We start from the raw sequence: 11187 nt of genomic DNA on the forward strand, positions 1-11187 counted from the left end.
ATTTTAAAAAATCAAGGTTTCCTGCTTCCATGCAACTTATAATAGGCTTGTGTGATCTACATCACAGCTCAAACTTCACACATTTTGCACTGACGGTGAAACCCGATAATATAGGTACCTTGGGTATTATAGTTACATTGACTTGGGTGGATAATATCATCACAATTTAAAGTATCATATACTAAATCATATGATATATTAAAATTTATATATATAAAAAGAATAGAAAAGATAACAAGAATCTAACGCATAAAAAGTTATTTAGAATTTATTGAAAATCTTGTAAGTAGAAAAGACGATGGAAAAGTTTATAGGACTTGATCCAAGAAAATTAAAAGATATAGATTTGCAGAACAAGCAGCAATGATGGCTACAATCCCATTACGGGAGTGAGACCCTTAGAGCATGCACAACGGAGGGGGTCAGTTCCTTGCTCCGCACTGACATGAAGGTGACACCTCAGCCGGAGGTGTCTTCGTGAAAAACTGACCCCGAGCCATCCAACGCAAAGGCCACTTTTTACATTTTATAGGGTCTCTAATATTATTATTATAATGTATTTTTAGTATATGATTTTATAGTTTGATTTTAAATTTATTTTATTAACATTAAAATTGTAATAATTAAATTAAAGTGAATAAAAATATTAAAAATATTATTAAATTAAAAAACAAATCCCAACAATTAAAATGCATCATATTATTAAAAATCATGGAATAAAAAACAACACACAAGAAAACATTAAATTTTAAATGTTACAATAAAAAGATAAACGATTCTCGTGGAATTGCGAGATATGCTCAACCAAATCATTTTGTAGCTGACGGCCCGTCTATCACACATCTGCATACTTTTTTGAATATACGTTTCATACGGGACTAAAGGTTCTTCGCCTAAATTTGGTTCCGATATGCCATTTGTTACATCATCATAAGTTGACGATTGACCAAATTGAGTGGCATATGAGTCCCTTTCGTATTCAACAATCATATTATGAAGTATGATGCATGCTCTCATGATTCTCTGAACATCTTCTTTGTCCCAAAAGCGTGTTGGACCACGTACAATTGTAAAACGGGACTGTAGCACACCAAACGCGCGTTCAACGTCTTTTCTTCGGCTTTCTTGATGTTTTGAAAACAAATTTCTTTTCTCACCTTGTGGACGTAGTATCGTTTTAACAAACTTTGCCCACTCAAGATATAATACATCAGTTAAGTAAAATCCCATATTATAATTGTTTACATCGATAGCATAATTTATCTCTAGAGTACGACTTTGTAGCACATCATCAAATACTGGTGACCGATCTAAAACATTTATGTATTTGATCCAACAACTCCAAAAAATGCATGCCATATCCAAAGATCAGATGAAGCAACCGCTTCAAGTATAATTGTTGCAACTCCTTTATGACCACTCAAGGAAATTGCCTTCCATGCTTTTGAACAATTTTTCCATTCCCAATGCATGCAATCAATGCTGCCCATCATACCATGAAAGCCACAAGCCTCACCAATCTGCAGTAGATGTTGCATGTCATTCGAGTTCGGCTTTCGTAGGTATTCACCCTCAAATATCGTAACTACATTTGAGATGATTTTTTTCAAGCCTTCAACCGCAGTACTCTCTCCAATATGAACGTAATCATCAACAGCGTCAGCAGATACACCATATGCCAACATACGCATTGCCGCTGTACATTTCTGTAAAGGTGATAAATCTTTTCTTCCCACTGCATCAATCCTTTGTTGGAAGTATGGATCAAAATTTGAAACAACATCCACAATACGAAGAAAGACATGTCTTCCTATACGGAATCTTCATCGAAATATATAGTCTGGATACACAAGATTCGGTGAAAAATAACCATTCACTAGAAAGTGATGACCTCCTTCATGATATCTGTATATATTTCTTCGAGGTGTGGATGTTGAGCTCTGTCCATGTATTTTCTGAAAGAGCTCAAGTTGACGATTTGTTTTAGTGTCATCGAAAAACTCTTCTTCAAATTCTTCAATAAATTCTTCAGTGAAGCTTTCTAGTGTGGGTGTTTGATTCATGTTGATGTTAATTGAAAGAGATGATGCACCTAGTTTATATAGAAGGTAAAAATGAATATATTATAACGGCTAGTTTACAAAGAGATAAAAACAAGCACTAGCTTCCAACGGCTAGTTTACAAAGGAATAAAAACAAGTACTAGCTTCCAACGGCTAGTTTACAAAGAGATAAAAACAAGCACTAGCTTCCAACGGCTAGTTTACAAAGTGATAAAAACAAGCACTATCTTCCAACGCTAGTTTACAAAGAGATAAAAACAACAACTACCCTCCAACAGCTAGTTTCTTGCCATAATTTTCTCAAGCAATTTTGCATGAGCCTTCTTCCGAGCATCATTCATTTTTCCAGTATCTACCAAAGTGACTAGTATATCCATTTCAACTTGCTTCGCCTCAAGCTCCCTTTGTTGAGTCTCAATGTCTTTTTGACGAATTTCATTCACGGTTTCCATTACAGTCATTTTTCTCAAGTCATTAGCTTCAAAAGCTTCATATTGTTCAACTTCGGCAGTTGTTGCCTTCCCATTTCCTTTCCTCTTAGCTGCTTTTGTACCTCTAGGACGAATCGGTTCAAATTCATCAGGTGTTGGGGTATCATTATTTCTCTCCGATGAGTAAGCTCCAAGCTACTTAATTTAGTTCTTTTAGAACTTGCACTAGTTATAGGATTTCTCCACTTGGGTTGTCTACGAAGCTCATGCCAATGATTGTCAAAGTTAGACTTCTTCTTGTAATATTTTAAATGAAGTGCATGAGCTTCCTCAATTATGTCGTCCAAGTTTGAACCGCTCCCGACTATTCGTTGAGCTTCATCATGACACGATCCAAATTTCTGAGCACCTTCGTTTATTCGTTGCCACCTTTTTTCATTGCCATAAATCTTCTCCTAATGACACCGGGATTATCTTCTTCACAATATTGAGTAATTCGGTCCTAAAATGCTTCTGCTTTTTGATCAGTACTGATTAGTAGATCAATTGACACATTCAACCATGCACTTATTAAGAGTTTATCTTCAACCCACTTCCACTGACCAACTATTTCTCGTGTCTATTCGGCTTCTTCAATATCATCATTTAATCAATAATATTTTCATGACCAAAGGCCGGAACTTGTGTTTACGGTAAATTTTGAATATTGATAGGTGTTTGTTGTGTTTCAAATTGTGGATTTGAAAATGGAGGAAAAGGAAATTGATATGGAGAATTTTGAGGATATAAAAATAGAATTGAGAATTTTTAGAATGTGCAAATTGGTATTGAGAATTTTGATTTTGAGAATTAGAAGTAAAATTTTGTGAGTTTGGAAAATATGAATTTGGATATGGATATGGAAATTGGGGGTTGAGATTTTGAGGATTTGGATTTTGGTTTGAAGATGAGGCATTATTTTGGTTTTTTTAGAAAAAAAGAAGATAAATGATAGGGGCTTAGGGATTGGTATTTAAAGGAGAAAAAATATTACCGTTAATATATACGTTATTATTACAAAGTTAATATTAATAAAGATAACATAACCTTACATTTTAATTTTAAAGTTGTACTACTCTGTTGGCAGAGTAGGGCAGAGCAGCTTTTGACATGATTTGTTAATAAAAAAACTAAAGAAAGCCAAAGTGGTCGGGGACGGCAAAGAGGCACTGGACCGCTTCTTTCTTATTCATCCAAAGCTGTCCAGGGTCATTTTTATATAGCCAAGCCAGTTTGCGCGTCCCAAGACGCCCAATGACCGTCCGTTCCTACTGCTCTTAGAACATCAGGAAAATGATTTTGATTTACGGAGAAAGTACAGTAATGCAATTTCTTTATAAAGTGCGGGAATTGGACTTATTCGGTGAAGTCACGGAACAAGAAATTAATCAGGGATTAATTAGATTGATCGGGATTAACCGGATGATTAATTGAATAATCGGACATTTACTCAGTTCGGCGAGCTATGGAATAGTCATTAATCAGTGATCAATTACATATTTAATCATTTCAGCCAGCTACAGAACAAGGATTAATCAGTACTAAATCACCAAAGTTTTTGAACAAAGATTGGAAGTAATATAAACCCCTGACCAAACGGACACCTAAATACATAGATTCGGCGGCTACTTCCGTTTTCTAGGTACGAAGAACTATCTTTTGACCAAAATGGGTAGCCTGAACCTTTTTGGACTGTTCAGGGCACCCCAAATGTAAACATGGATTAACAAGGCTTGTTCCTTGTTGTGGATTTTGTTGAAACTGAAGGTGTGATCGCCCCACTCAAGGGCGAAGAGTAAAAGTTGAATAAAATCGCCCCATGCAGGGGCGAAGACTGCGGGATCCAAAAATAATTCAACATAATTAAGAAATCTTATCTTAAAATGATGATCTCTTAAAATCTACTTATAATTCCTAATTTAATATTACCTAGATCGTTTCTCATTTAATCTTCTCTTACTAACTCATGTTGTTACCATAAAAATCTCATTGTTTATAAATTACTCCTTTTATTCAATTATTAACTAAATCTACCAATTTAATTAATTGTTTATTAAATCATCCAAAATATAAATTTATTTAATATTCCTCGAACCCAAAATTAGGCTTCACCATTAAATCCGAATAATTATTTACTTGAACTTTCATGTTTTACACTTTTACTAATTCCATCATTTAACCACTCAAATGAATTAAACACTAATTTTCAATATTCTAACCAATCAGAAGATGCCACGTTATCATCTTCTCCGATACACCCATCTAGTTTCTCTCTCCCCGAAGTCAACACTCACGGCCAAACTTTGACCACCCATAACTCCCTTATTTTTCATCCAAATAATTTGATTCAAGAATCCATTCCATTTATTTTTTCACAAGAAAACCAAATATGAAATTTATTTTATAATCCGACATAAGTTAATGCCCAGCGAATTATTTTTCAGAAACCGTTATTTACCATGGCTGGTGAGTTGCCGCCTTACGCCGTCGTCGGCTTCTCTCTCCGACAACACACACACACAGAGCACGCACTCACACACACACGCAGCCCCTTACTTTCTTTTCTCCGCGGTGGTCGCCGGCGAGGGTCACCGGACGACGCTCCGCCACCCCCTTCCTGCCAATACTTGAGTTCCCAACTCTAACAAATCAGTTCACAGTTTATTCACAACTCCAATTAATTCAATTACTAACCAACAATCAAAACCCCAAATCCCTAATATATATCATGAACCGTAAGTTACCAATTTGGGTAATTAACTTATTGAACTATTGTTTGGTGTATAAGTATGTAAATGGCATCAATAGTTTAGTTTTAACTTTACTCCCTGTGTAGGGTCCAGCAAAAATTATGCAAATGAAAATATGTTATTATCATTACTGTACATACCCAAGCTGATAATAATAGAGAGGTGATAGTAATTTACCTTAATTATTGAAATCTGACTTCTATACCAGCTCTCCTCTCCCTTCCCAAATTATTACTGCTCCTTTTTTATTCGTGTCTTGCAGAATGTGAGCAGAATGTGAAATGTAAAATCTCTCACCAGCTTTGGGTTTTTATACTATTTCCTAATCACAATTACCCTACTGACCCCTTTAATTAACTCTTAATTATATGGATACTTGGTCCCCAAGTTAAATTACTTGGGCACCAAGTTGCTTTTCTTACAGCTCAAGTAACGTCTCGCGAAGTTCTAAATTATCCCACTCGGCTTTATTATTCTAGTATAGGTTTTAAATAAACGCGAGTATAAATAATTAAACATTATACAAAATAACTAAATAAAAATATTATTAATTATTTTAATATTTTCTGGCCAATCCCCAAATTTATAAAATAATCATCTCGGCCAGAACGTAATATTTATTCATGAGTCGGTAAATAAATAATCGCGTCTACTATATTTTTCATATAAACACAGCTCTCAGGTTAACGTACATATTTAAATTAACCACTAGCCCACACAATATAACCCACATGTTTACTAGCATTCTCAAAACTGTAATATTTTTAATTAATACCTCATGCCTCATAAATTTTATTAAATCCGAAACTAATAAATAGTCTTTTCGCACAATAAATAATTAAATTAAATAGTTGCATTTCTTTCCTACTTGTGAATTTTACGGGTGTTACAGGTCCAATACTGTTAGCCCTTGTGAGGGGCGAAGATCATTGTGTTAAAAATTCATGTATTGTTAGCCCTTGTGAGGGGCGAAAACCATTGCTTTAAAAAATCATTCAACTAGTTCCACTTGTACAAACACACACTTACAAAAAATCAAAACATCGCCCCATATGGGGGTGATAAAACTTAAACCCTAACCCTTAGTAAAAAAACTTATCAACATACCATATATATAAATAATAATTATTAAGTAATTTAAAATAAAAAATATTTTATTTATATAACATAATTATTTTATTTATTATAAAGTAGTATAAAATATTATTTGTACTTCAAATTATTAAGTTATACATTAGAAATGATTATTTATAATTTTGAATTAGATTATAACAAAATTTGCTAATATATTTTATCAAATTGTTAGAATTAGTATAAATATAAACCTAATATTTATGAAATTTGTTATAAAACTTGTTAAAAATAACCTAATTTTTATGAAACTCGTCATTAACGCTGTTGAAAAGTGCTATGTATATATACATACACATTTCCCATGTCATTTCTATATAAGCTCCTACACGGCTAGTACTGCACATACACTGTACACATTGTAAGTCTAAATGTAAAGACAACCCTATCTGTTACATAGGGATGATAACTCAACAATTAAACAGGACAAGTAAATAACACTACGCCTGCACCGGAATCGGAAGATACGAAGACAAAGGTTGAAGAAGCCATCTACAGTTTTGAAGGAATAAGTTCACTGGAAGAAGTTCATTAATATGTTCATGCTTCAGCGAAGAATAAAGATTGAAGTATTCAAGATTGAGGAAGCAATGAAGATGTTGTCCAAGTACTCGAAAGATTTCAGTGCAACCCCTGAAGCAAGATATGTCTATATCTTGGTTGGTTATTTATAATCAACAAATTGAAGCATAAACTAACCCGGAACCAACTGATCAATGTTTGCTGACAAAGACGGTACAATGTTTAACTTCAGTGTTAGTCGCTTGTGAACCAGACCAGTGCACTGAGCGTCAGCACGTACGGAGCTTTGCAAAGTATTTATCGATCGAAGAATTGATCCAGTCATATCAAGTCATTTGTTCCAAAGCCAAGCCAAGCCAAATGTCTAACCTCTGCCAGCTATGCCAAAGCTTACTGCTCAAATGCCATATGTCAAAGCTTCCACAGAAAGCCATATCAGGAAGTGACATTTTATATATGTGTGCACTTATATATTTGTATATGTACAAATATAATTATATATGTATATATGTATATTTAATTAAATATAATATATATAATATATATGTATATATGTTTTTAAACATATGTATATATATATTTATATGTATATATATTTAAATAAATATATATGTATATAGTATGTATTTATATTTTACATAAACATTTATATATGTAAGTGTATATATATATATATATATATATATATATATATATATATATATATATATATTATGTGCATAAATATGTGTATATTTATATCTATTGATAATTATATATATATATATCCCTATATATATTTATATTTATATTTACATATAATTTTATGTATATTATATATATTTAAATATATGAGAATATATTTAAATTATGTATATATATATATTACTATATGTTTATATAAATATTATTTATATACATTTATATATATATCTTTATTTATACATATATTTATATATAATATTATGAATATAATATAATATAAATATATGGATGGAGCAAACTCAAGTAAATATCAGTCAAAGGAGTGATAACAAGGAAAGCTCTTACTATGTGAGGAACAACATTTGACCGAAGTCAACAGCTCTTCCTCACTTAGAAAATACTCTAAGTACCATCACAAGTGAAGACATGCACTCTTGAGGAGCAAACTTTGACCAAAGTCAAAGTTCGTCTCCAAGTGATGAGAGAGAACAAGGAAGCTATGTGAGGAGCAACATTTGACCAAAAGTCAAATGCTCTTCCTCACTTAGAAAATTTTCTATGTACATCACAATGGAGTATCGACACTCTTGAGGAGCAAACTTTGACCAAGTCAAAGTTCGTCCCCAAGAGATGAGAGAGAACAAGGGTGCATCTTCACTATGGAGCTTGAATTGAACTTAGAATATTTTCTAAGTCATATACATACAACACCATGGGAGCATCTTCACTTGGAGCGCAAACTTTGACTTACTTTGACCAAGTCAAAGTTTGCGCCTCCAAGCCATTCCTTCAGTGGTACACCTTGCTCCAACCTGAAAATACTCTAAGTACTCACACTGGGATTCACTGAAGCGCAACTTCATGGAGCGCAAGGTTTGACCTCACTAAGCGCAAGGTTTGACTCCTGATGAACAAAACCATCTCTTCTAAATGCCATGGCGCAAACTTTGACCCAAAAGTCAAAGTTGGCGCTACTCACGGTGAAGATGGTTAAGCGCTACTTAGACTCCTGAAAATTGTCTAAATCACATAAGAAGAAGAGAAAGGGTGTGGCTCCAAGTTTGACTGGCGCCAGGTTTGACTTTCTTGAGGCGCAACATTGCTACTTGGAGTTAGTTTTATTTTGGATATTTGAATCCGTCCAGGACGAACTCAATCCGTCCAGGACGAACTCGTTAACCATGGTTAGTTTATGAAAGCCTATAAATATGTGATTGTGGTTCTCACAATTTACACATCATCCTTCGGGATGGATGGCCAAGTGCTATGCACAAACTCTCTCAAATATACACACACTCTAGCCTAGTTTTGTACCATAAATATTTGTAGTGGATAGGGCTTGTAATATTTAGAGGAGTGGTCATTGTAGCCAACCTTCGGGTTTGGATTTGTAGCACCTTCGAGGTATTTATCAATATACAGATATACCTTGGAAAATATTGTGTGTTGGTTTAATATTTTCATATCCTCAGAAAACGACCCAATATATATCCGGAACACGAAACCCATTACAGGACTGCAATTTATTTATCAGCAAGATTCGAAAGAATTTTAAATTGTAGTGAGTATCGTATTCAACCCCCCCTTCTACGGGACCTAACACACATACACATTTCTTATTGGCTCGTACTGCAAAGCTCTAAATGAAAAACCAGAAATGATCGAGAAAGCTTGCAAGGGGATGAAAGAATGGAGTTATAAAAAAACAAAAAGAGTTTCAGTTGTTGCGAATAGGCCTGCGAAAAATATGAAGTTTGTTGTGAAGATGCGATTGTTGCAGTACCGAGAAGCAAGACAAGGTAAACACTGGGTACCTACTAAGGATGAGACCCGCCCTGAAGTTATGTATGGAGTTGGTTGCCCGCTATGTGAATATCACTACAGAAAAGATGCAGACATTATAAGATTATCCTACTTCGTATGTCTATAAATATGTTCATATACGTTACCTCTAATGCACACATATTGATAGTAGACGCATAAGTCATTTTGCATCATAGAACATGTACTACACACAAGGTGATGTGTTCGTTACCAAGGGTAGAAAATGGTGGTGCGATGATGAGTTCAGGTACCCTTTAAATCCAAATTTACGCTACTCGCCAGAGTCAATAGCAACCATATAGCGTGAGTGGGAGTGGCGTGTGCGTGGCTTTGTAATATGCAGTGAAAGTTGTTCACTTGTTCGGCTGCCAATTCCCAAGTAAAGGAGAAAAGGGGAATTGCTTGAGATTGTGATTGCATCATCAAAATCTATACGATGACGCTAAGATGTTTCGCGACGGTGACATGATGAAAGAACAACAATACCTTCACATGGTTACCCGTCCAGATTATTATTCAGACAGCGTAATGTCAGATGCCGAATAGGTGGTTTTATAAGCGTTTTGCTTTTTGTTATGTTTTTATTTTAGACAAGTTGCTTCTGCTTTTTTTTTTTTGTCGCAATATACTTTCTCGTATAAAGAGTTGTATCATAATACAATAACCGCTGCCAGGAGTTCCTTTCGTTCAAGAAAATTTACCATCTAACCCTCGGGCATACAGAGATGACAGGATAAACTTAGATAATAAAGCTTAAATGTTCGATATGAAAACACCCATAAGAGGTCTTGTTCTGCTTTCGTCCTTTATTCTTGTCGGATACCCTGAAAAAATATAATATAAATACAAGAACATAAGAAGTTTATATACACAAGAAACGTAACAAAATCAATTAAAAACAACAGAAGAGAAAAGCCAACAAACTAATAATAAAATAGAAATTAATATATAAAAATATTATAAAGATTCTTAAAGAATAAAGAGCGTAACTCAAAACTATAATAAGTATTTAGCAAAAAACTATAATAAGTCAAAACATTTTAAAAATCTACACCATAGAGATATTAGATACCTAATACATAAATATTTAATAAAGTTTAATCTCACTTCAAAATAATTGCTTGTTAATGGGAATATAATCATAATAAAACATATAAGAAAATACATTTTGAACTTGAAAACATAGCTAAAGTTAAAAGACAAAATCTTGTGAAAAATAAATATGTCATAATTTTAGCCAATTTCCTTTTATGAGCACAAAAAAATTGGTATACACCAAGCAACCATAAATAGTATAATAAAACCTCATGAAGGCACAATAAATCCACCTTAAATAGCCCCCATGAATTAAGAAATTCAGGTACAATTATCAGCAAAAGATAATGACAACACACAAATTTAAATTAAAACAGGCAGCAAAAGATAAACAACTATCCATACTGTCAACTAATCATTCAAAAAAATGAAACTGAAATCTACAATTACTACTAATCAAATCAAACAATAAACTTAAAAGTTGTCACCATCCAAAATTACAAAAACTCCTTCAAAAAAAATAAAAAAAATACAAAAACTCAAACTTAAACCATTCAATAATTAGCCAATCAGAAAATTTAAACTTTAATACCGCTGGTCACCTCTATACCATCACCGCGCTCATCATGTTCACTAACGATAAAACTAACAGAGAAGAAAATTGGTATACAGAACAACATATGCAACTAATCATTTAATAAAAGTTTG

The 11187-nt window shown here is 33.5% G+C and overlaps 1 pseudogene; it reads right to left on the reverse strand.

Moving 5' to 3' along the window:
• Positions 1–741: 741 nt before the first annotated feature.
• On the reverse strand, positions 742–2063 carry LOC135147171 (uncharacterized; annotated as a pseudogene).
• Between the last annotated feature and the right edge of the window lie 9124 nt (positions 2064–11187).

Source organism: Daucus carota, chromosome 6 (genome assembly GCF_001625215.2).
Source record: "Daucus carota subsp. sativus chromosome 6, DH1 v3.0, whole genome shotgun sequence".
Classification (NCBI taxonomy): Eukaryota; Viridiplantae; Streptophyta; class Magnoliopsida; order Apiales; family Apiaceae; genus Daucus; species Daucus carota.